Below are 16852 nucleotides of genomic sequence, written 5' to 3'. Positions count from 1 at the left end.
ATCGATTTTCGCTCTATTACCACTCCCAACAGGCCACACCAGATCAGTGTTGGAAAGTGACGAGTTTGTGGGATGTCCCAGGACATTGTCACAAATGCCAAACTCAAGACAGTTGTCACTGACTAGTTGGTTACTCGTTTCCCTTTTAACAACTAAAGCCTTGCACAAAGTAAATCACCTCACACACTGGACATCTACAATGGATTCACCAAAGTCTCCTGAGAATGAGTGAATGTCCAAACTGAAAACGAAAGCAAAGTGAGATTTTTCAAGAGTCAGTTGAGATTTCGACCAAGAACAACAGAGATTTCTGTTGGCCTGGCAATCGAACACAGATTTCTTCCTCAGGGGTTTGCATACTTCACGAAATTACATGTTCAAAACATCCTGCATTGGCCGGGAATCGAACCCGGGCCTCCCGCGTGGCAGGCGAGAATTCTACCACTGAACAACCAATGCCTTGGAATACTGAGAAAAGGCCGGAAATCGTATCATAAAGCTTTATCTCCAAGCATACGTTTCGATTTGTGGGCTCAGCTACATTGTTCACCTTAAAAAAAGCAGTCCTTTCTCCCCGTCGGGGAATTGAACCCCGGTCTCCCGCGTGACAGGCGGGGATACTCACCACTATACTAACGAGGAGCTGGTGTGTTGGACCTTTGAAAAAACGTGGAGCATTGGTACAAACCATAAGTTTGCAGTGTTGGGCTTTAACCCTTCTAACAAAAACATCTGTATAGACTGAATGGTTAGAGCTGCTGTGACCCCTCTATGGAATGCTGGGACTCTCACGAACACGTACATGTAATCGATTTCGCTCTATACCACTCACAGGCCACACAATCGTAGTTAGAAGGTGACGCGTTTGTGGGATGTCCCAGGACATTGTCACAAATGCCAAACTCAAGACAGTTGTCACTGACTAGTTGGTTACTCGTTTCCCTTTTAACAACTAAAGCCTTGCACAAAGTAAATCACCTCACACACTGGACATCTACAATGGATTCACCAAAGTCTCCTGAGAATGAGTGAATGTCCAAACTGAAAACGAAAGCAAAGTGAGATTTTTCAAGAGTCAGTTGAGATTTCGACCAAGAACAACAGAGATTTCTGTTGGCCTGGCAATCGAACACAGATTTCTTCCTCAGGGGTTTGCATACTTCACGAAATTACATGTTCAAAACATCCTGCATTGGCCGGGAATCGAACCCGGGCCTCCCGCGTGGCAGGCGAGAATTCTACCACTGAACAACCAATGCCTTGGAATACTGAGAAAAGGCCGGAAATCGTATCATAAAGCTTTATCTCCAAGCATACGTTTCGATTTGTGGGCTCAGCTACATTGTTCACCTTAAAAAAAGCAGTCCTTTCTCCCCGTCGGGGAATTGAACCCCGGTCTCCCGCGTGACAGGCGGGGATACTCACCACTATACTAACGAGGAGCTGGTGTGTTGGACCTTTGAAAAAACGTGGAGCATTGGTACAAACCATAAGTTTGCAGTGTTGGGCTTTAACCCTTCTAACAAAAACATCTGTATAGACTGAATGGTTAGAGCTGCTGTGACCCCTCTATGGAATGCTGGGACTCTCACGAACACGTACATGTAATCGATTTCGCTCTATACCACTCACAGGCCACACAATCGTAGTTAGAAGGTGACGCGTTTGTGGGATGTCCCAGGACATTGTCACAAATGCCAAACTCAAGACAGTTGTCACTGACTAGTTGGTTACTCGTTTCCCTTTTAACAACTAAAGCCTTGCACAAAGTAAATCACCTCACACACTGGACATCTACAATGGATTCACCAAAGTCTCCTGAGAATGAGTGAATGTCCAAACTGAAAACGAAAGCAAAGTGAGATTTTTCAAGAGTCAGTTGAGATTTCGACCAAGAACAACAGAGATTTCTGTTGGCCTGGCAATCGAACACAGATTTCTTCCTCAGGGGTTTGCATACTTCACGAAATTACATGTTCAAAACATCCTGCATTGGCCGGGAATCGAACCCGGGCCTCCCGCGTGGCAGGCGAGAATTCTACCACTGAACAACCAATGCCTTGGAATACTGAGAAAAGGCCGGAAATCGTATCATAAAGCTTTATCTCCAAGCATACGTTTCGATTTGTGGGCTCAGCTACATTGTTCACCTTAAAAAAAGCAGTCCTTTCTCCCCGTCGGGGAATTGAACCCCGGTCTCCCGCGTGACAGGCGGGGATACTCACCACTATACTAACGAGGAGCTGGTGTGTTGGACCTTTGAAAAAACGTGGAGCATTGGTACAAACCATAAGTTTGCAGTGTTGGGCTTTAACCCTTCTAACAAAAACATCTGTATAGACTGAATGGTTAGAGCTAGCTGCTGTGACCCCTCTATGGAATGCTGGGACTCTCACGAACACGTACATGTAATCGATTTCGCTCTATACCACTCACAGGCCACACAATCGTAGTTAGAAGGTGACGCGTTTGTGGGATGTCCCAGGACATTGTCACAAATGCCAAACTCAAGACAGTTGTCACTGACTAGTTGGTTACTCGTTTCCCTTTTAACAACTAAAGCCTTGCACAAAGTAAATCACCTCACACACTGGACATCTACAATGGATTCACCAAAGTCTCCTGAGAATGAGTGAATGTCCAAACTGAAAACGAAAGCAAAGTGAGATTTTTCAAGAGTCAGTTGAGATTTCGACCAAGAACAACAGAGATTTCTGTTGGCCTGGCAATCGAACACAGATTTCTTCCTCAGGGGTTTGCATACTTCACGAAATTACATGTTCAAAACATCCTGCATTGGCCGGGAATCGAACCCGGGCCTCCCGCGTGGCAGGCGAGAATTCTACCACTGAACAACCAATGCCTTGGAATACTGAGAAAAGGCCGGAAATCGTATCATAAAGCTTTATCTCCAAGCATACGTTTCGATTTGTGGGCTCAGCTACATTGTTCACCTTAAAAAAAGCAGTCCTTTCTCCCCGTCGGGGAATTGAACCCCGGTCTCCCGCGTGACAGGCGGGGATACTCACCACTATACTAACGAGGAGCTGGTGTGTTGGACCTTTGAAAAAACGTGGAGCATTGGTACAAACCATAAGTTTGCAGTGTTGGGCTTTAACCCTTCTAACAAAAACATCTGTATAGACTGAATGGTTAGAGCTGCTGTGACCCCTCTATGGAATGCTGGGACTCTCACGAACACGTACATGTAATCGATTTCGCTCTATACCACTCACAGGCCACACAATCGTAGTTAGAAGGTGACGCGTTTGTGGGATGTCCCAGGACATTGTCACAAATGCCAAACTCAAGACAGTTGTCACTGACTAGTTGGTTACTCGTTTCCCTTTTAACAACTAAAGCCTTGCACAAAGTAAATCACCTCACACACTGGACATCTACAATGGATTCACCAAAGTCTCCTGAGAATGAGTGAATGTCCAAACTGAAAACGAAAGCAAAGTGAGATTTTTCAAGAGTCAGTTGAGATTTCGACCAAGAACAACAGAGATTTCTGTTGGCCTGGCAATCGAACACAGATTTCTTCCTCAGGGGTTTGCATACTTCACGAAATTACATGTTCAAAACATCCTGCATTGGCCGGGAATCGAACCCGGGCCTCCCGCGTGGCAGGCGAGAATTCTACCACTGAACAACCAATGCCTTGGAATACTGAGAAAAGGCCGGAAATCGTATCATAAAGCTTTATCTCCAAGCATACGTTTCGATTTGTGGGCTCAGCTACATTGTTCACCTTAAAAAAAGCAGTCCTTTCTCCCCGTCGGGGAATTGAACCCCGGTCTCCCGCGTGACAGGCGGGGATACTCACCACTATACTAACGAGGAGCTGGTGTGTTGGACCTTTGAAAAAACGTGGAGCATTGGTACAAACCATAAGTTTGCAGTGTTGGGCTTTAACCCTTCTAACAAAAACATCTGTATAGACTGAATGGTTAGAGCTGCTGTGACCCCTCTATGGAATGCTGGGACTCTCACGAACACGTACATGTAATCGATTTCGCTCTATACCACTCACAGGCCACACAATCGTAGTTAGAAGGTGACGCGTTTGTGGGATGTCCCAGGACATTGTCACAAATGCCAAACTCAAGACAGTTGTCACTGACTAGTTGGTTACTCGTTTCCCTTTTAACAACTAAAGCCTTGCACAAAGTAAATCACCTCACACACTGGACATCTACAATGGATTCACCAAAGTCTCCTGAGAATGAGTGAATGTCCAAACTGAAAACGAAAGCAAAGTGAGATTTTTCAAGAGTCAGTTGAGATTTCGACCAAGAACAACAGAGATTTCTGTTGGCCTGGCAATCGAACACAGATTTCTTCCTCAGGGGTTTGCATACTTCACGAAATTACATGTTCAAAACATCCTGCATTGGCCGGGAATCGAACCCGGGCCTCCCGCGTGGCAGGCGAGAATTCTACCACTGAACAACCAATGCCTTGGAATACTGAGAAAAGGCCGGAAATCGTATCATAAAGCTTTATCTCCAAGCATACGTTTCGATTTGTGGGCTCAGCTACATTGTTCACCTTAAAAAAAGCAGTCCTTTCTCCCCGTCGGGGAATTGAACCCCGGTCTCCCGCGTGACAGGCGGGGATACTCACCACTATACTAACGAGGAGCTGGTGTGTTGGACCTTTGAAAAAACGTGGAGCATTGGTACAAACCATAAGTTTGCAGTGTTGGGCTTTAACCCTTCTAACAAAAACATCTGTATAGACTGAATGGTTAGAGCTAGAAGCTGCTGTGACCCCTCTATGGAATGCTGGGACTCTCACGAACACGTCATGTAATCGATTTCGCTCTATACCACTCACAGGCCACACAATCGTAGTTAGAAGGTGACGCGTTTGTGGGATGTCCCAGGACATTGTCACAAATGCCAAACTCAAGACAGTTGTCACTGACTAGTTGGTTACTCGTTTCCCTTTTAACAACTAAAGCCTTGCACAAAGTAAATCACCTCACACACTGGACATCTACAATGGATTCACCAAAGTCTCCTGAGAATGAGTGAATGTCCAAACTGAAAACGAAAGCAAAGTGAGATTTTTCAAGAGTCAGTTGAGATTTCGACCAAGAACAACAGAGATTTCTGTTGGCCTGGCAATCGAACACAGATTTCTTCCTCAGGGGTTTGCATACTTCACGAAATTACATGTTCAAAACATCCTGCATTGGCCGGGAATCGAACCCGGGCCTCCCGCGTGGCAGGCGAGAATTCTACCACTGAACAACCAATGCCTTGGAATACTGAGAAAAGGCCGGAAATCGTATCATAAAGCTTTATCTCCAAGCATACGTTTCGATTTGTGGGCTCAGCTACATTGTTCACCTTAAAAAAAGCAGTCCTTTCTCCCCGTCGGGGAATTGAACCCCGGTCTCCCGCGTGACAGGCGGGGATACTCACCACTATACTAACGAGGAGCTGGTGTGTTGGACCTTTGAAAAAACGTGGAGCATTGGTACAAACCATAAGTTTGCAGTGTTGGGCTTTAACCCTTCTAACAAAAACATCTGTATAGACTGAATGGTTAGAGCTGCTGTGACCCCTCTATGGAATGCTGGGACTCTCACGAACACGTACATGTAATCGATTTCGCTCTATACCACTCACAGGCCACACAATCGTAGTTAGAAGGTGACGCGTTTGTGGGATGTCCCAGGACATTGTCACAAATGCCAAACTCAAGACAGTTGTCACTGACTAGTTGGTTACTCGTTTCCCTTTTAACAACTAAAGCCTTGCACAAAGTAAATCACCTCACACACTGGACATCTACAATGGATTCACCAAAGTCTCCTGAGAATGAGTGAATGTCCAAACTGAAAACGAAAGCAAAGTGAGATTTTTCAAGAGTCAGTTGAGATTTCGACCAAGAACAACAGAGATTTCTGTTGGCCTGGCAATCGAACACAGATTTCTTCCTCAGGGGTTTGCATACTTCACGAAATTACATGTTCAAAACATCCTGCATTGGCCGGGAATCGAACCCGGGCCTCCCGCGTGGCAGGCGAGAATTCTACCACTGAACAACCAATGCCTTGGAATACTGAGAAAAGGCCGGAAATCGTATCATAAAGCTTTATCTCCAAGCATACGTTTCGATTTGTGGGCTCAGCTACATTGTTCACCTTAAAAAAAGCAGTCCTTTCTCCCCGTCGGGGAATTGAACCCCGGTCTCCCGCGTGACAGGCGGGGATACTCACCACTATACTAACGAGGAGCTGGTGTGTTGGACCTTTGAAAAAACGTGGAGCATTGGTACAAACCATAAGTTTGCAGTGTTGGGCTTTAACCCTTCTAACAAAAACATCTGTATAGACTGAATGGTTAGAGCTAGCTGCTGTGACCCCTCTATGGAATGCTGGGACTCTCACGAACACGTACATGTAATCGATTTCGCTCTATACCACTCACAGGCCACACAATCGTAGTTAGAAGGTGACGCGTTTGTGGGATGTCCCAGGACATTGTCACAAATGCCAAACTCAAGACAGTTGTCACTGACTAGTTGGTTACTCGTTTCCCTTTTAACAACTAAAGCCTTGCACAAAGTAAATCACCTCACACACTGGACATCTACAATGGATTCACCAAAGTCTCCTGAGAATGAGTGAATGTCCAAACTGAAAACGAAAGCAAAGTGAGATTTTTCAAGAGTCAGTTGAGATTTCGACCAAGAACAACAGAGATTTCTGTTGGCCTGGCAATCGAACACAGATTTCTTCCTCAGGGGTTTGCATACTTCACGAAATTACATGTTCAAAACATCCTGCATTGGCCGGGAATCGAACCCGGGCCTCCCGCGTGGCAGGCGAGAATTCTACCACTGAACAACCAATGCCTTGGAATACTGAGAAAAGGCCGGAAATCGTATCATAAAGCTTTATCTCCAAGCATACGTTTCGATTTGTGGGCTCAGCTACATTGTTCACCTTAAAAAAAGCAGTCCTTTCTCCCCGTCGGGGAATTGAACCCCGGTCTCCCGCGTGACAGGCGGGGATACTCACCACTATACTAACGAGGAGCTGGTGTGTTGGACCTTTGAAAAAACGTGGAGCATTGGTACAAACCATAAGTTTGCAGTGTTGGGCTTTAACCCTTCTAACAAAAACATCTGTATAGACTGAATGGTTAGAGCTGCTGTGACCCCTCTATGGAATGCTGGGACTCTCACGAACACGTACATGTAATCGATTTCGCTCTATACCACTCACAGGCCACACAATCGTAGTTAGAAGGTGACGCGTTTGTGGGATGTCCCAGGACATTGTCACAAATGCCAAACTCAAGACAGTTGTCACTGACTAGTTGGTTACTCGTTTCCCTTTTAACAACTAAAGCCTTGCACAAAGTAAATCACCTCACACACTGGACATCTACAATGGATTCACCAAAGTCTCCTGAGAATGAGTGAATGTCCAAACTGAAAACGAAAGCAAAGTGAGATTTTTCAAGAGTCAGTTGAGATTTCGACCAAGAACAACAGAGATTTCTGTTGGCCTGGCAATCGAACACAGATTTCTTCCTCAGGGGTTTGCATACTTCACGAAATTACATGTTCAAAACATCCTGCATTGGCCGGGAATCGAACCCGGGCCTCCCGCGTGGCAGGCGAGAATTCTACCACTGAACAACCAATGCCTTGGAATACTGAGAAAAGGCCGGAAATCGTATCATAAAGCTTTATCTCCAAGCATACGTTTCGATTTGTGGGCTCAGCTACATTGTTCACCTTAAAAAAAGCAGTCCTTTCTCCCCGTCGGGGAATTGAACCCCGGTCTCCCGCGTGACAGGCGGGGATACTCACCACTATACTAACGAGGAGCTGGTGTGTTGGACCTTTGAAAAAACGTGGAGCATTGGTACAAACCATAAGTTTGCAGTGTTGGGCTTTAACCCTTCTAACAAAAACATCTGTATAGACTGAATGGTTAGAGCTGCTGTGACCCCTCTATGGAATGCTGGGACTCTCACGAACACGTACATGTAATCGATTTCGCTCTATACCACTCACAGGCCACACAATCGTAGTTAGAAGGTGACGCGTTTGTGGGATGTCCCAGGACATTGTCACAAATGCCAAACTCAAGACAGTTGTCACTGACTAGTTGGTTACTCGTTTCCCTTTTAACAACTAAAGCCTTGCACAAAGTAAATCACCTCACACACTGGACATCTACAATGGATTCACCAAAGTCTCCTGAGAATGAGTGAATGTCCAAACTGAAAACGAAAGCAAAGTGAGATTTTTCAAGAGTCAGTTGAGATTTCGACCAAGAACAACAGAGATTTCTGTTGGCCTGGCAATCGAACACAGATTTCTTCCTCAGGGGTTTGCATACTTCACGAAATTACATGTTCAAAACATCCTGCATTGGCCGGGAATCGAACCCGGGCCTCCCGCGTGGCAGGCGAGAATTCTACCACTGAACAACCAATGCCTTGGAATACTGAGAAAAGGCCGGAAATCGTATCATAAAGCTTTATCTCCAAGCATACGTTTCGATTTGTGGGCTCAGCTACATTGTTCACCTTAAAAAAAGCAGTCCTTTCTCCCCGTCGGGGAATTGAACCCCGGTCTCCCGCGTGACAGGCGGGGATACTCACCACTATACTAACGAGGAGCTGGTGTGTTGGACCTTTGAAAAAACGTGGAGCATTGGTACAAACCATAAGTTTGCAGTGTTGGGCTTTAACCCTTCTAACAAAAACATCTGTATAGACTGAATGGTTAGAGCTGCTGTGACCCCTCTATGGAATGCTGGGACTCTCACGAACACGTACATGTAATCGATTTCGCTCTATACCACTCACAGGCCACACAATCGTAGTTAGAAGGTGACGCGTTTGTGGGATGTCCCAGGACATTGTCACAAATGCCAAACTCAAGACAGTTGTCACTGACTAGTTGGTTACTCGTTTCCCTTTTAACAACTAAAGCCTTGCACAAAGTAAATCACCTCACACACTGGACATCTACAATGGATTCACCAAAGTCTCCTGAGAATGAGTGAATGTCCAAACTGAAAACGAAAGCAAAGTGAGATTTTTCAAGAGTCAGTTGAGATTTCGACCAAGAACAACAGAGATTTCTGTTGGCCTGGCAATCGAACACAGATTTCTTCCTCAGGGGTTTGCATACTTCACGAAATTACATGTTCAAAACATCCTGCATTGGCCGGGAATCGAACCCGGGCCTCCCGCGTGGCAGGCGAGAATTCTACCACTGAACAACCAATGCCTTGGAATACTGAGAAAAGGCCGGAAATCGTATCATAAAGCTTTATCTCCAAGCATACGTTTCGATTTGTGGGCTCAGCTACATTGTTCACCTTAAAAAAAGCAGTCCTTTCTCCCCGTCGGGGAATTGAACCCCGGTCTCCCGCGTGACAGGCGGGGATACTCACCACTATACTAACGAGGAGCTGGTGTGTTGGACCTTTGAAAAAACGTGGAGCATTGGTACAAACCATAAGTTTGCAGTGTTGGGCTTTAACCCTTCTAACAAAAACATCTGTATAGACTGAATGGTTAGAGCTGCTGTGACCCCTCTATGGAATGCTGGGACTCTCACGAACACGTACATGTAATCGATTTCGCTCTATACCACTCACAGGCCACACAATCGTAGTTAGAAGGTGACGCGTTTGTGGGATGTCCCAGGACATTGTCACAAATGCCAAACTCAAGACAGTTGTCACTGACTAGTTGGTTACTCGTTTCCCTTTTAACAACTAAAGCCTTGCACAAAGTAAATCACCTCACACACTGGACATCTACAATGGATTCACCAAAGTCTCCTGAGAATGAGTGAATGTCCAAACTGAAAACGAAAGCAAAGTGAGATTTTTCAAGAGTCAGTTGAGATTTCGACCAAGAACAACAGAGATTTCTGTTGGCCTGGCAATCGAACACAGATTTCTTCCTCAGGGGTTTGCATACTTCACGAAATTACATGTTCAAAACATCCTGCATTGGCCGGGAATCGAACCCGGGCCTCCCGCGTGGCAGGCGAGAATTCTACCACTGAACAACCAATGCCTTGGAATACTGAGAAAAGGCCGGAAATCGTATCATAAAGCTTTATCTCCAAGCATACGTTTCGATTTGTGGGCTCAGCTACATTGTTCACCTTAAAAAAAGCAGTCCTTTCTCCCCGTCGGGGAATTGAACCCCGGTCTCCCGCGTGACAGGCGGGGATACTCACCACTATACTAACGAGGAGCTGGTGTGTTGGACCTTTGAAAAAACGTGGAGCATTGGTACAAACCATAAGTTTGCAGTGTTGGGCTTTAACCCTTCTAACAAAAACATCTGTATAGACTGAATGGTTAGAGCTGCTGTGACCCCTCTATGGAATGCTGGGACTCTCACGAACACGTACATGTAATCGATTTCGCTCTATACCACTCACAGGCCACACAATCGTAGTTAGAAGGTGACGCGTTTGTGGGATGTCCCAGGACATTGTCACAAATGCCAAACTCAAGACAGTTGTCACTGACTAGTTGGTTACTCGTTTCCCTTTTAACAACTAAAGCCTTGCACAAAGTAAATCACCTCACACACTGGACATCTACAATGGATTCACCAAAGTCTCCTGAGAATGAGTGAATGTCCAAACTGAAAACGAAAGCAAAGTGAGATTTTTCAAGAGTCAGTTGAGATTTCGACCAAGAACAACAGAGATTTCTGTTGGCCTGGCAATCGAACACAGATTTCTTCCTCAGGGGTTTGCATACTTCACGAAATTACATGTTCAAAACATCCTGCATTGGCCGGGAATCGAACCCGGGCCTCCCGCGTGGCAGGCGAGAATTCTACCACTGAACAACCAATGCCTTGGAATACTGAGAAAAGGCCGGAAATCGTATCATAAAGCTTTATCTCCAAGCATACGTTTCGATTTGTGGGCTCAGCTACATTGTTCACCTTAAAAAAAGCAGTCCTTTCTCCCCGTCGGGGAATTGAACCCCGGTCTCCCGCGTGACAGGCGGGGATACTCACCACTATACTAACGAGGAGCTGGTGTGTTGGACCTTTGAAAAAACGTGGAGCATTGGTACAAACCATAAGTTTGCAGTGTTGGGCTTTAACCCTTCTAACAAAAACATCTGTATAGACTGAATGGTTAGCTAGAAGCTGCTGTGACCCCTCTATGGAATGCTGGGACTCTCACGAACACGTACATGTAATCGATTTCGCTCTATACCACTCACAGGCCACACAATCGTAGTTAGAAGGTGACGCGTTTGTGGGATGTCCCAGGACATTGTCACAAATGCCAAACTCAAGACAGTTGTCACTGACTAGTTGGTTACTCGTTTCCCTTTTAACAACTAAAGCCTTGCACAAAGTAAATCACCTCACACACTGGACATCTACAATGGATTCACCAAAGTCTCCTGAGAATGAGTGAATGTCCAAACTGAAAACGAAAGCAAAGTGAGATTTTTCAAGAGTCAGTTGAGATTTCGACCAAGAACAACAGAGATTTCTGTTGGCCTGGCAATCGAACACAGATTTCTTCCTCAGGGGTTTGCATACTTCACGAAATTACATGTTCAAAACATCCTGCATTGGCCGGGAATCGAACCCGGGCCTCCCGCGTGGCAGGCGAGAATTCTACCACTGAACAACCAATGCCTTGGAATACTGAGAAAAGGCCGGAAATCGTATCATAAAGCTTTATCTCCAAGCATACGTTTCGATTTGTGGGCTCAGCTACATTGTTCACCTTAAAAAAAGCAGTCCTTTCTCCCCGTCGGGGAATTGAACCCCGGTCTCCCGCGTGACAGGCGGGGATACTCACCACTATACTAACGAGGAGCTGGTGTGTTGGACCTTTGAAAAAACGTGGAGCATTGGTACAAACCATAAGTTTGCAGTGTTGGGCTTTAACCCTTCTAACAAAAACATCTGTATAGACTGAATGGTTAGAGCTAGCTGCTGTGACCCCTCTATGGAATGCTGGGACTCTCACGAACACGTACATGTAATCGATTTCGCTCTATACCACTCACAGGCCACACAATCGTAGTTAGAAGGTGACGCGTTTGTGGGATGTCCCAGGACATTGTCACAAATGCCAAACTCAAGACAGTTGTCACTGACTAGTTGGTTACTCGTTTCCCTTTTAACAACTAAAGCCTTGCACAAAGTAAATCACCTCACACACTGGACATCTACAATGGATTCACCAAAGTCTCCTGAGAATGAGTGAATGTCCAAACTGAAAACGAAAGCAAAGTGAGATTTTTCAAGAGTCAGTTGAGATTTCGACCAAGAACAACAGAGATTTCTGTTGGCCTGGCAATCGAACACAGATTTCTTCCTCAGGGGTTTGCATACTTCACGAAATTACATGTTCAAAACATCCTGCATTGGCCGGGAATCGAACCCGGGCCTCCCGCGTGGCAGGCGAGAATTCTACCACTGAACAACCAATGCCTTGGAATACTGAGAAAAGGCCGGAAATCGTATCATAAAGCTTTATCTCCAAGCATACGTTTCGATTTGTGGGCTCAGCTACATTGTTCACCTTAAAAAAAGCAGTCCTTTCTCCCCGTCGGGGAATTGAACCCCGGTCTCCCGCGTGACAGGCGGGGATACTCACCACTATACTAACGAGGAGCTGGTGTGTTGGACCTTTGAAAAAACGTGGAGCATTGGTACAAACCATAAGTTTGCAGTGTTGGGCTTTAACCCTTCTAACAAAAACATCTGTATAGACTGAATGGTTAGAGCTGCTGTGACCCCTCTATGGAATGCTGGGACTCTCACGAACACGTACATGTAATCGATTTCGCTCTATACCACTCACAGGCCACACAATCGTAGTTAGAAGGTGACGCGTTTGTGGGATGTCCCAGGACATTGTCACAAATGCCAAACTCAAGACAGTTGTCACTGACTAGTTGGTTACTCGTTTCCCTTTTAACAACTAAAGCCTTGCACAAAGTAAATCACCTCACACACTGGACATCTACAATGGATTCACCAAAGTCTCCTGAGAATGAGTGAATGTCCAAACTGAAAACGAAAGCAAAGTGAGATTTTTCAAGAGTCAGTTGAGATTTCGACCAAGAACAACAGAGATTTCTGTTGGCCTGGCAATCGAACACAGATTTCTTCCTCAGGGGTTTGCATACTTCACGAAATTACATGTTCAAAACATCCTGCATTGGCCGGGAATCGAACCCGGGCCTCCCGCGTGGCAGGCGAGAATTCTACCACTGAACAACCAATGCCTTGGAATACTGAGAAAAGGCCGGAAATCGTATCATAAAGCTTTATCTCCAAGCATACGTTTCGATTTGTGGGCTCAGCTACATTGTTCACCTTAAAAAAAGCAGTCCTTTCTCCCCGTCGGGGAATTGAACCCCGGTCTCCCGCGTGACAGGCGGGGATACTCACCACTATACTAACGAGGAGCTGGTGTGTTGGACCTTTGAAAAAACGTGGAGCATTGGTACAAACCATAAGTTTGCAGTGTTGGGCTTTAACCCTTCTAACAAAAACATCTGTATAGACTGAATGGTTAGAGCTAGAGCTGCTGTGACCCCTCTATGGAATGCTGGGACTCTCACGAACACGTACATGTAATCGATTTCGCTCTATACCACTCACAGGCCACACAATCGTAGTTAGAAGGTGACGCGTTTGTGGGATGTCCCAGGACATTGTCACAAATGCCAAACTCAAGACAGTTGTCACTGACTAGTTGGTTACTCGTTTCCCTTTTAACAACTAAAGCCTTGCACAAAGTAAATCACCTCACACACTGGACATCTACAATGGATTCACCAAAGTCTCCTGAGAATGAGTGAATGTCCAAACTGAAAACGAAAGCAAAGTGAGATTTTTCAAGAGTCAGTTGAGATTTCGACCAAGAACAACAGAGATTTCTGTTGGCCTGGCAATCGAACACAGATTTCTTCCTCAGGGGTTTGCATACTTCACGAAATTACATGTTCAAAACATCCTGCATTGGCCGGGAATCGAACCCGGGCCTCCCGCGTGGCAGGCGAGAATTCTACCACTGAACAACCAATGCCTTGGAATACTGAGAAAAGGCCGGAAATCGTATCATAAAGCTTTATCTCCAAGCATACGTTTCGATTTGTGGGCTCAGCTACATTGTTCACCTTAAAAAAAGCAGTCCTTTCTCCCCGTCGGGGAATTGAACCCCGGTCTCCCGCGTGACAGGCGGGGATACTCACCACTATACTAACGAGGAGCTGGTGTGTTGGACCTTTGAAAAAACGTGGAGCATTGGTACAAACCATAAGTTTGCAGTGTTGGGCTTTAACCCTTCTAACAAAAACATCTGTATAGACTGAATGGTTAGAGCTAGAAGCTGCTGTGACCCCTCTATGGAATGCTGGGACTCTCACGAACACGTACATGTAATCGATTTCGCTCTATACCACTCACAGGCCACACAATCGTAGTTAGAAGGTGACGCGTTTGTGGGATGTCCCAGGACATTGTCACAAATGCCAAACTCAAGACAGTTGTCACTGACTAGTTGGTTACTCGTTTCCCTTTTAACAACTAAAGCCTTGCACAAAGTAAATCACCTCACACACTGGACATCTACAATGGATTCACCAAAGTCTCCTGAGAATGAGTGAATGTCCAAACTGAAAACGAAAGCAAAGTGAGATTTTTCAAGAGTCAGTTGAGATTTCGACCAAGAACAACAGAGATTTCTGTTGGCCTGGCAATCGAACACAGATTTCTTCCTCAGGGGTTTGCATACTTCACGAAATTACATGTTCAAAACATCCTGCATTGGCCGGGAATCGAACCCGGGCCTCCCGCGTGGCAGGCGAGAATTCTACCACTGAACAACCAATGCCTTGGAATACTGAGAAAAGGCCGGAAATCGTATCATAAAGCTTTATCTCCAAGCATACGTTTCGATTTGTGGGCTCAGCTACATTGTTCACCTTAAAAAAAGCAGTCCTTTCTCCCCGTCGGGGAATTGAACCCCGGTCTCCCGCGTGACAGGCGGGGATACTCACCACTATACTAACGAGGAGCTGGTGTGTTGGACCTTTGAAAAAACGTGGAGCATTGGTACAAACCATAAGTTTGCAGTGTTGGGCTTTAACCCTTCTAACAAAAACATCTGTATAGACTGAATGGTTAGAGCTGCTGTGACCCCTCTATGGAATGCTGGGACTCTCACGAACACGTACATGTAATCGATTTCGCTCTATACCACTCACAGGCCACACAATCGTAGTTAGAAGGTGACGCGTTTGTGGGATGTCCCAGGACATTGTCACAAATGCCAAACTCAAGACAGTTGTCACTGACTAGTTGGTTACTCGTTTCCCTTTTAACAACTAAAGCCTTGCACAAAGTAAATCACCTCACACACTGGACATCTACAATGGATTCACCAAAGTCTCCTGAGAATGAGTGAATGTCCAAACTGAAAACGAAAGCAAAGTGAGATTTTTCAAGAGTCAGTTGAGATTTCGACCAAGAACAACAGAGATTTCTGTTGGCCTGGCAATCGAACACAGATTTCTTCCTCAGGGGTTTGCATACTTCACGAAATTACATGTTCAAAACATCCTGCATTGGCCGGGAATCGAACCCGGGCCTCCCGCGTGGCAGGCGAGAATTCTACCACTGAACAACCAATGCCTTGGAATACTGAGAAAAGGCCGGAAATCGTATCATAAAGCTTTATCTCCAAGCATACGTTTCGATTTGTGGGCTCAGCTACATTGTTCACCTTAAAAAAAGCAGTCCTTTCTCCCCGTCGGGGAATTGAACCCCGGTCTCCCGCGTGACAGGCGGGGATACTCACCACTATACTAACGAGGAGCTGGTGTGTTGGACCTTTGAAAAAACGTGGAGCATTGGTACAAACCATAAGTTTGCAGTGTTGGGCTTTAACCCTTCTAACAAAAACATCTGTATAGACTGAATGGTTAGAGCTAGAAGCTGCTGTGACCCCTCTATGGAATGCTGGGACTCTCACGAACACGTACATGGAATCGATTTCGCTCTATACCACTCACAGGCCACACAATCGTAGTTAGAAGGTGACGCGTTTGTGGGATGTCCCAGGACATTGTCACAAATGCCAAACTCAAGACAGTTGTCACTGACTAGTTGGTTACTCGTTTCCCTTTTAACAACTAAAGCCTTGCACAAAGTAAATCACCTCACACACTGGACATCTACAATGGATTCACCAAAGTCTCCTGAGAATGAGTGAATGTCCAAACTGAAAACGAAAGCAAAGTGAGATTTTTCAAGAGTCAGTTGAGATTTCGACCAAGAACAACAGAGATTTCTGTTGGCCTGGCAATCGAACACAGATTTCTTCCTCAGGGGTTTGCATACTTCACGAAATTACATGTTCAAAACATCCTGCATTGGCCGGGAATCGAACCCGGGCCTCCCGCGTGGCAGGCGAGAATTCTACCACTGAACAACCAATGCCTTGGAATACTGAGAAAAGGCCGGAAATCGTATCATAAAGCTTTATCTCCAAGCATATGTTTCGATTTGTGGGCTCAGCTACATTGTTCACCTTAAAAAAAGCAGTCCTTTCTCCCCGTCGGGGAATTGAACCCCGGTCTCCCGCGTGACAGGCGGGGATACTCACCACTATACTAACGAGGAGCTGGTGTGTTGGACCTTTGAAAAAACGTGGAGCATTGGTACAAACCATAAGTTTGCAGTGTTGGGCTTTAACCCTTCTAACAAAAACATCTGTATAGACTGAATGGTTAGAGCTAGAAGCTGCTGTGACCCCTCTATGGAATGCTGGGACTCTCACGAACACGTAC

At 45.6% G+C, this 16852-nt stretch overlaps 42 non-coding genes across 42 annotated transcripts; all 42 read right to left on the bottom strand.

Moving 5' to 3' along the window:
* Positions 1–388: 388 nt before the first annotated feature.
* On the bottom strand, positions 389–459 carry trnag-gcc (transfer RNA glycine (anticodon GCC)). Its single transcript has one exon. It is a non-coding gene; the product is annotated as a tRNA-Gly (tRNA).
* A 111-nt stretch (positions 460–570) lies between these two features.
* Positions 571–642, bottom strand: trnad-guc (transfer RNA aspartic acid (anticodon GUC)). Its single transcript has one exon. It is a non-coding gene; the product is annotated as a tRNA-Asp (tRNA).
* A 546-nt stretch (positions 643–1188) lies between these two features.
* On the bottom strand, positions 1189–1259 carry trnag-gcc (transfer RNA glycine (anticodon GCC)). The gene has a single exon. It is a non-coding gene; the product is annotated as a tRNA-Gly (tRNA).
* A 111-nt stretch (positions 1260–1370) lies between these two features.
* On the bottom strand, positions 1371–1442 carry trnad-guc (transfer RNA aspartic acid (anticodon GUC)). Its single transcript has one exon. It is a non-coding gene; the product is annotated as a tRNA-Asp (tRNA).
* A 546-nt stretch (positions 1443–1988) lies between these two features.
* trnag-gcc (transfer RNA glycine (anticodon GCC)) lies at positions 1989–2059 on the bottom strand. Its single transcript has one exon. It is a non-coding gene; the product is annotated as a tRNA-Gly (tRNA).
* Positions 2060–2170: 111 nt separating this feature from the next.
* On the bottom strand, positions 2171–2242 carry trnad-guc (transfer RNA aspartic acid (anticodon GUC)). The gene has a single exon. It is a non-coding gene; the product is annotated as a tRNA-Asp (tRNA).
* Positions 2243–2792: 550 nt separating this feature from the next.
* Positions 2793–2863, bottom strand: trnag-gcc (transfer RNA glycine (anticodon GCC)). Its single transcript has one exon. It is a non-coding gene; the product is annotated as a tRNA-Gly (tRNA).
* A 111-nt stretch (positions 2864–2974) lies between these two features.
* trnad-guc (transfer RNA aspartic acid (anticodon GUC)) lies at positions 2975–3046 on the bottom strand. The gene has a single exon. It is a non-coding gene; the product is annotated as a tRNA-Asp (tRNA).
* A 546-nt stretch (positions 3047–3592) lies between these two features.
* Positions 3593–3663, bottom strand: trnag-gcc (transfer RNA glycine (anticodon GCC)). Its single transcript has one exon. It is a non-coding gene; the product is annotated as a tRNA-Gly (tRNA).
* A 111-nt stretch (positions 3664–3774) lies between these two features.
* trnad-guc (transfer RNA aspartic acid (anticodon GUC)) lies at positions 3775–3846 on the bottom strand. The gene has a single exon. It is a non-coding gene; the product is annotated as a tRNA-Asp (tRNA).
* Positions 3847–4392: 546 nt separating this feature from the next.
* On the bottom strand, positions 4393–4463 carry trnag-gcc (transfer RNA glycine (anticodon GCC)). Its single transcript has one exon. It is a non-coding gene; the product is annotated as a tRNA-Gly (tRNA).
* A 111-nt stretch (positions 4464–4574) lies between these two features.
* Positions 4575–4646, bottom strand: trnad-guc (transfer RNA aspartic acid (anticodon GUC)). Its single transcript has one exon. It is a non-coding gene; the product is annotated as a tRNA-Asp (tRNA).
* Positions 4647–5198: 552 nt separating this feature from the next.
* On the bottom strand, positions 5199–5269 carry trnag-gcc (transfer RNA glycine (anticodon GCC)). The gene has a single exon. It is a non-coding gene; the product is annotated as a tRNA-Gly (tRNA).
* A 111-nt stretch (positions 5270–5380) lies between these two features.
* trnad-guc (transfer RNA aspartic acid (anticodon GUC)) lies at positions 5381–5452 on the bottom strand. Its single transcript has one exon. It is a non-coding gene; the product is annotated as a tRNA-Asp (tRNA).
* Positions 5453–5998: 546 nt separating this feature from the next.
* Positions 5999–6069, bottom strand: trnag-gcc (transfer RNA glycine (anticodon GCC)). The gene has a single exon. It is a non-coding gene; the product is annotated as a tRNA-Gly (tRNA).
* A 111-nt stretch (positions 6070–6180) lies between these two features.
* trnad-guc (transfer RNA aspartic acid (anticodon GUC)) lies at positions 6181–6252 on the bottom strand. The gene has a single exon. It is a non-coding gene; the product is annotated as a tRNA-Asp (tRNA).
* Positions 6253–6802: 550 nt separating this feature from the next.
* Positions 6803–6873, bottom strand: trnag-gcc (transfer RNA glycine (anticodon GCC)). Its single transcript has one exon. It is a non-coding gene; the product is annotated as a tRNA-Gly (tRNA).
* A 111-nt stretch (positions 6874–6984) lies between these two features.
* trnad-guc (transfer RNA aspartic acid (anticodon GUC)) lies at positions 6985–7056 on the bottom strand. The gene has a single exon. It is a non-coding gene; the product is annotated as a tRNA-Asp (tRNA).
* A 546-nt stretch (positions 7057–7602) lies between these two features.
* trnag-gcc (transfer RNA glycine (anticodon GCC)) lies at positions 7603–7673 on the bottom strand. The gene has a single exon. It is a non-coding gene; the product is annotated as a tRNA-Gly (tRNA).
* Positions 7674–7784: 111 nt separating this feature from the next.
* Positions 7785–7856, bottom strand: trnad-guc (transfer RNA aspartic acid (anticodon GUC)). The gene has a single exon. It is a non-coding gene; the product is annotated as a tRNA-Asp (tRNA).
* A 546-nt stretch (positions 7857–8402) lies between these two features.
* On the bottom strand, positions 8403–8473 carry trnag-gcc (transfer RNA glycine (anticodon GCC)). The gene has a single exon. It is a non-coding gene; the product is annotated as a tRNA-Gly (tRNA).
* Positions 8474–8584: 111 nt separating this feature from the next.
* Positions 8585–8656, bottom strand: trnad-guc (transfer RNA aspartic acid (anticodon GUC)). Its single transcript has one exon. It is a non-coding gene; the product is annotated as a tRNA-Asp (tRNA).
* Positions 8657–9202: 546 nt separating this feature from the next.
* trnag-gcc (transfer RNA glycine (anticodon GCC)) lies at positions 9203–9273 on the bottom strand. The gene has a single exon. It is a non-coding gene; the product is annotated as a tRNA-Gly (tRNA).
* Positions 9274–9384: 111 nt separating this feature from the next.
* Positions 9385–9456, bottom strand: trnad-guc (transfer RNA aspartic acid (anticodon GUC)). The gene has a single exon. It is a non-coding gene; the product is annotated as a tRNA-Asp (tRNA).
* A 546-nt stretch (positions 9457–10002) lies between these two features.
* trnag-gcc (transfer RNA glycine (anticodon GCC)) lies at positions 10003–10073 on the bottom strand. The gene has a single exon. It is a non-coding gene; the product is annotated as a tRNA-Gly (tRNA).
* A 111-nt stretch (positions 10074–10184) lies between these two features.
* trnad-guc (transfer RNA aspartic acid (anticodon GUC)) lies at positions 10185–10256 on the bottom strand. The gene has a single exon. It is a non-coding gene; the product is annotated as a tRNA-Asp (tRNA).
* A 546-nt stretch (positions 10257–10802) lies between these two features.
* trnag-gcc (transfer RNA glycine (anticodon GCC)) lies at positions 10803–10873 on the bottom strand. The gene has a single exon. It is a non-coding gene; the product is annotated as a tRNA-Gly (tRNA).
* Positions 10874–10984: 111 nt separating this feature from the next.
* Positions 10985–11056, bottom strand: trnad-guc (transfer RNA aspartic acid (anticodon GUC)). Its single transcript has one exon. It is a non-coding gene; the product is annotated as a tRNA-Asp (tRNA).
* Positions 11057–11607: 551 nt separating this feature from the next.
* trnag-gcc (transfer RNA glycine (anticodon GCC)) lies at positions 11608–11678 on the bottom strand. Its single transcript has one exon. It is a non-coding gene; the product is annotated as a tRNA-Gly (tRNA).
* Positions 11679–11789: 111 nt separating this feature from the next.
* Positions 11790–11861, bottom strand: trnad-guc (transfer RNA aspartic acid (anticodon GUC)). Its single transcript has one exon. It is a non-coding gene; the product is annotated as a tRNA-Asp (tRNA).
* Positions 11862–12411: 550 nt separating this feature from the next.
* Positions 12412–12482, bottom strand: trnag-gcc (transfer RNA glycine (anticodon GCC)). The gene has a single exon. It is a non-coding gene; the product is annotated as a tRNA-Gly (tRNA).
* A 111-nt stretch (positions 12483–12593) lies between these two features.
* trnad-guc (transfer RNA aspartic acid (anticodon GUC)) lies at positions 12594–12665 on the bottom strand. Its single transcript has one exon. It is a non-coding gene; the product is annotated as a tRNA-Asp (tRNA).
* Positions 12666–13211: 546 nt separating this feature from the next.
* Positions 13212–13282, bottom strand: trnag-gcc (transfer RNA glycine (anticodon GCC)). The gene has a single exon. It is a non-coding gene; the product is annotated as a tRNA-Gly (tRNA).
* Positions 13283–13393: 111 nt separating this feature from the next.
* Positions 13394–13465, bottom strand: trnad-guc (transfer RNA aspartic acid (anticodon GUC)). The gene has a single exon. It is a non-coding gene; the product is annotated as a tRNA-Asp (tRNA).
* Positions 13466–14017: 552 nt separating this feature from the next.
* On the bottom strand, positions 14018–14088 carry trnag-gcc (transfer RNA glycine (anticodon GCC)). Its single transcript has one exon. It is a non-coding gene; the product is annotated as a tRNA-Gly (tRNA).
* A 111-nt stretch (positions 14089–14199) lies between these two features.
* Positions 14200–14271, bottom strand: trnad-guc (transfer RNA aspartic acid (anticodon GUC)). The gene has a single exon. It is a non-coding gene; the product is annotated as a tRNA-Asp (tRNA).
* Positions 14272–14824: 553 nt separating this feature from the next.
* trnag-gcc (transfer RNA glycine (anticodon GCC)) lies at positions 14825–14895 on the bottom strand. Its single transcript has one exon. It is a non-coding gene; the product is annotated as a tRNA-Gly (tRNA).
* Positions 14896–15006: 111 nt separating this feature from the next.
* trnad-guc (transfer RNA aspartic acid (anticodon GUC)) lies at positions 15007–15078 on the bottom strand. The gene has a single exon. It is a non-coding gene; the product is annotated as a tRNA-Asp (tRNA).
* Positions 15079–15624: 546 nt separating this feature from the next.
* On the bottom strand, positions 15625–15695 carry trnag-gcc (transfer RNA glycine (anticodon GCC)). Its single transcript has one exon. It is a non-coding gene; the product is annotated as a tRNA-Gly (tRNA).
* Positions 15696–15806: 111 nt separating this feature from the next.
* On the bottom strand, positions 15807–15878 carry trnad-guc (transfer RNA aspartic acid (anticodon GUC)). Its single transcript has one exon. It is a non-coding gene; the product is annotated as a tRNA-Asp (tRNA).
* Positions 15879–16431: 553 nt separating this feature from the next.
* Positions 16432–16502, bottom strand: trnag-gcc (transfer RNA glycine (anticodon GCC)). Its single transcript has one exon. It is a non-coding gene; the product is annotated as a tRNA-Gly (tRNA).
* A 111-nt stretch (positions 16503–16613) lies between these two features.
* Positions 16614–16685, bottom strand: trnad-guc (transfer RNA aspartic acid (anticodon GUC)). The gene has a single exon. It is a non-coding gene; the product is annotated as a tRNA-Asp (tRNA).
* Positions 16686–16852: the final 167 nt, after the last annotated feature.

Source organism: Oncorhynchus kisutch, unplaced genomic scaffold (genome assembly GCF_002021735.2).
Source record: "Oncorhynchus kisutch isolate 150728-3 unplaced genomic scaffold, Okis_V2 scaffold1905, whole genome shotgun sequence".
Taxonomy (NCBI): Eukaryota; Metazoa; Chordata; class Actinopteri; order Salmoniformes; family Salmonidae; genus Oncorhynchus; species Oncorhynchus kisutch.
Note: the sequence above shows the minus strand (reverse complement) of the source record. Positions and strands in the feature narration are given on the sequence as shown.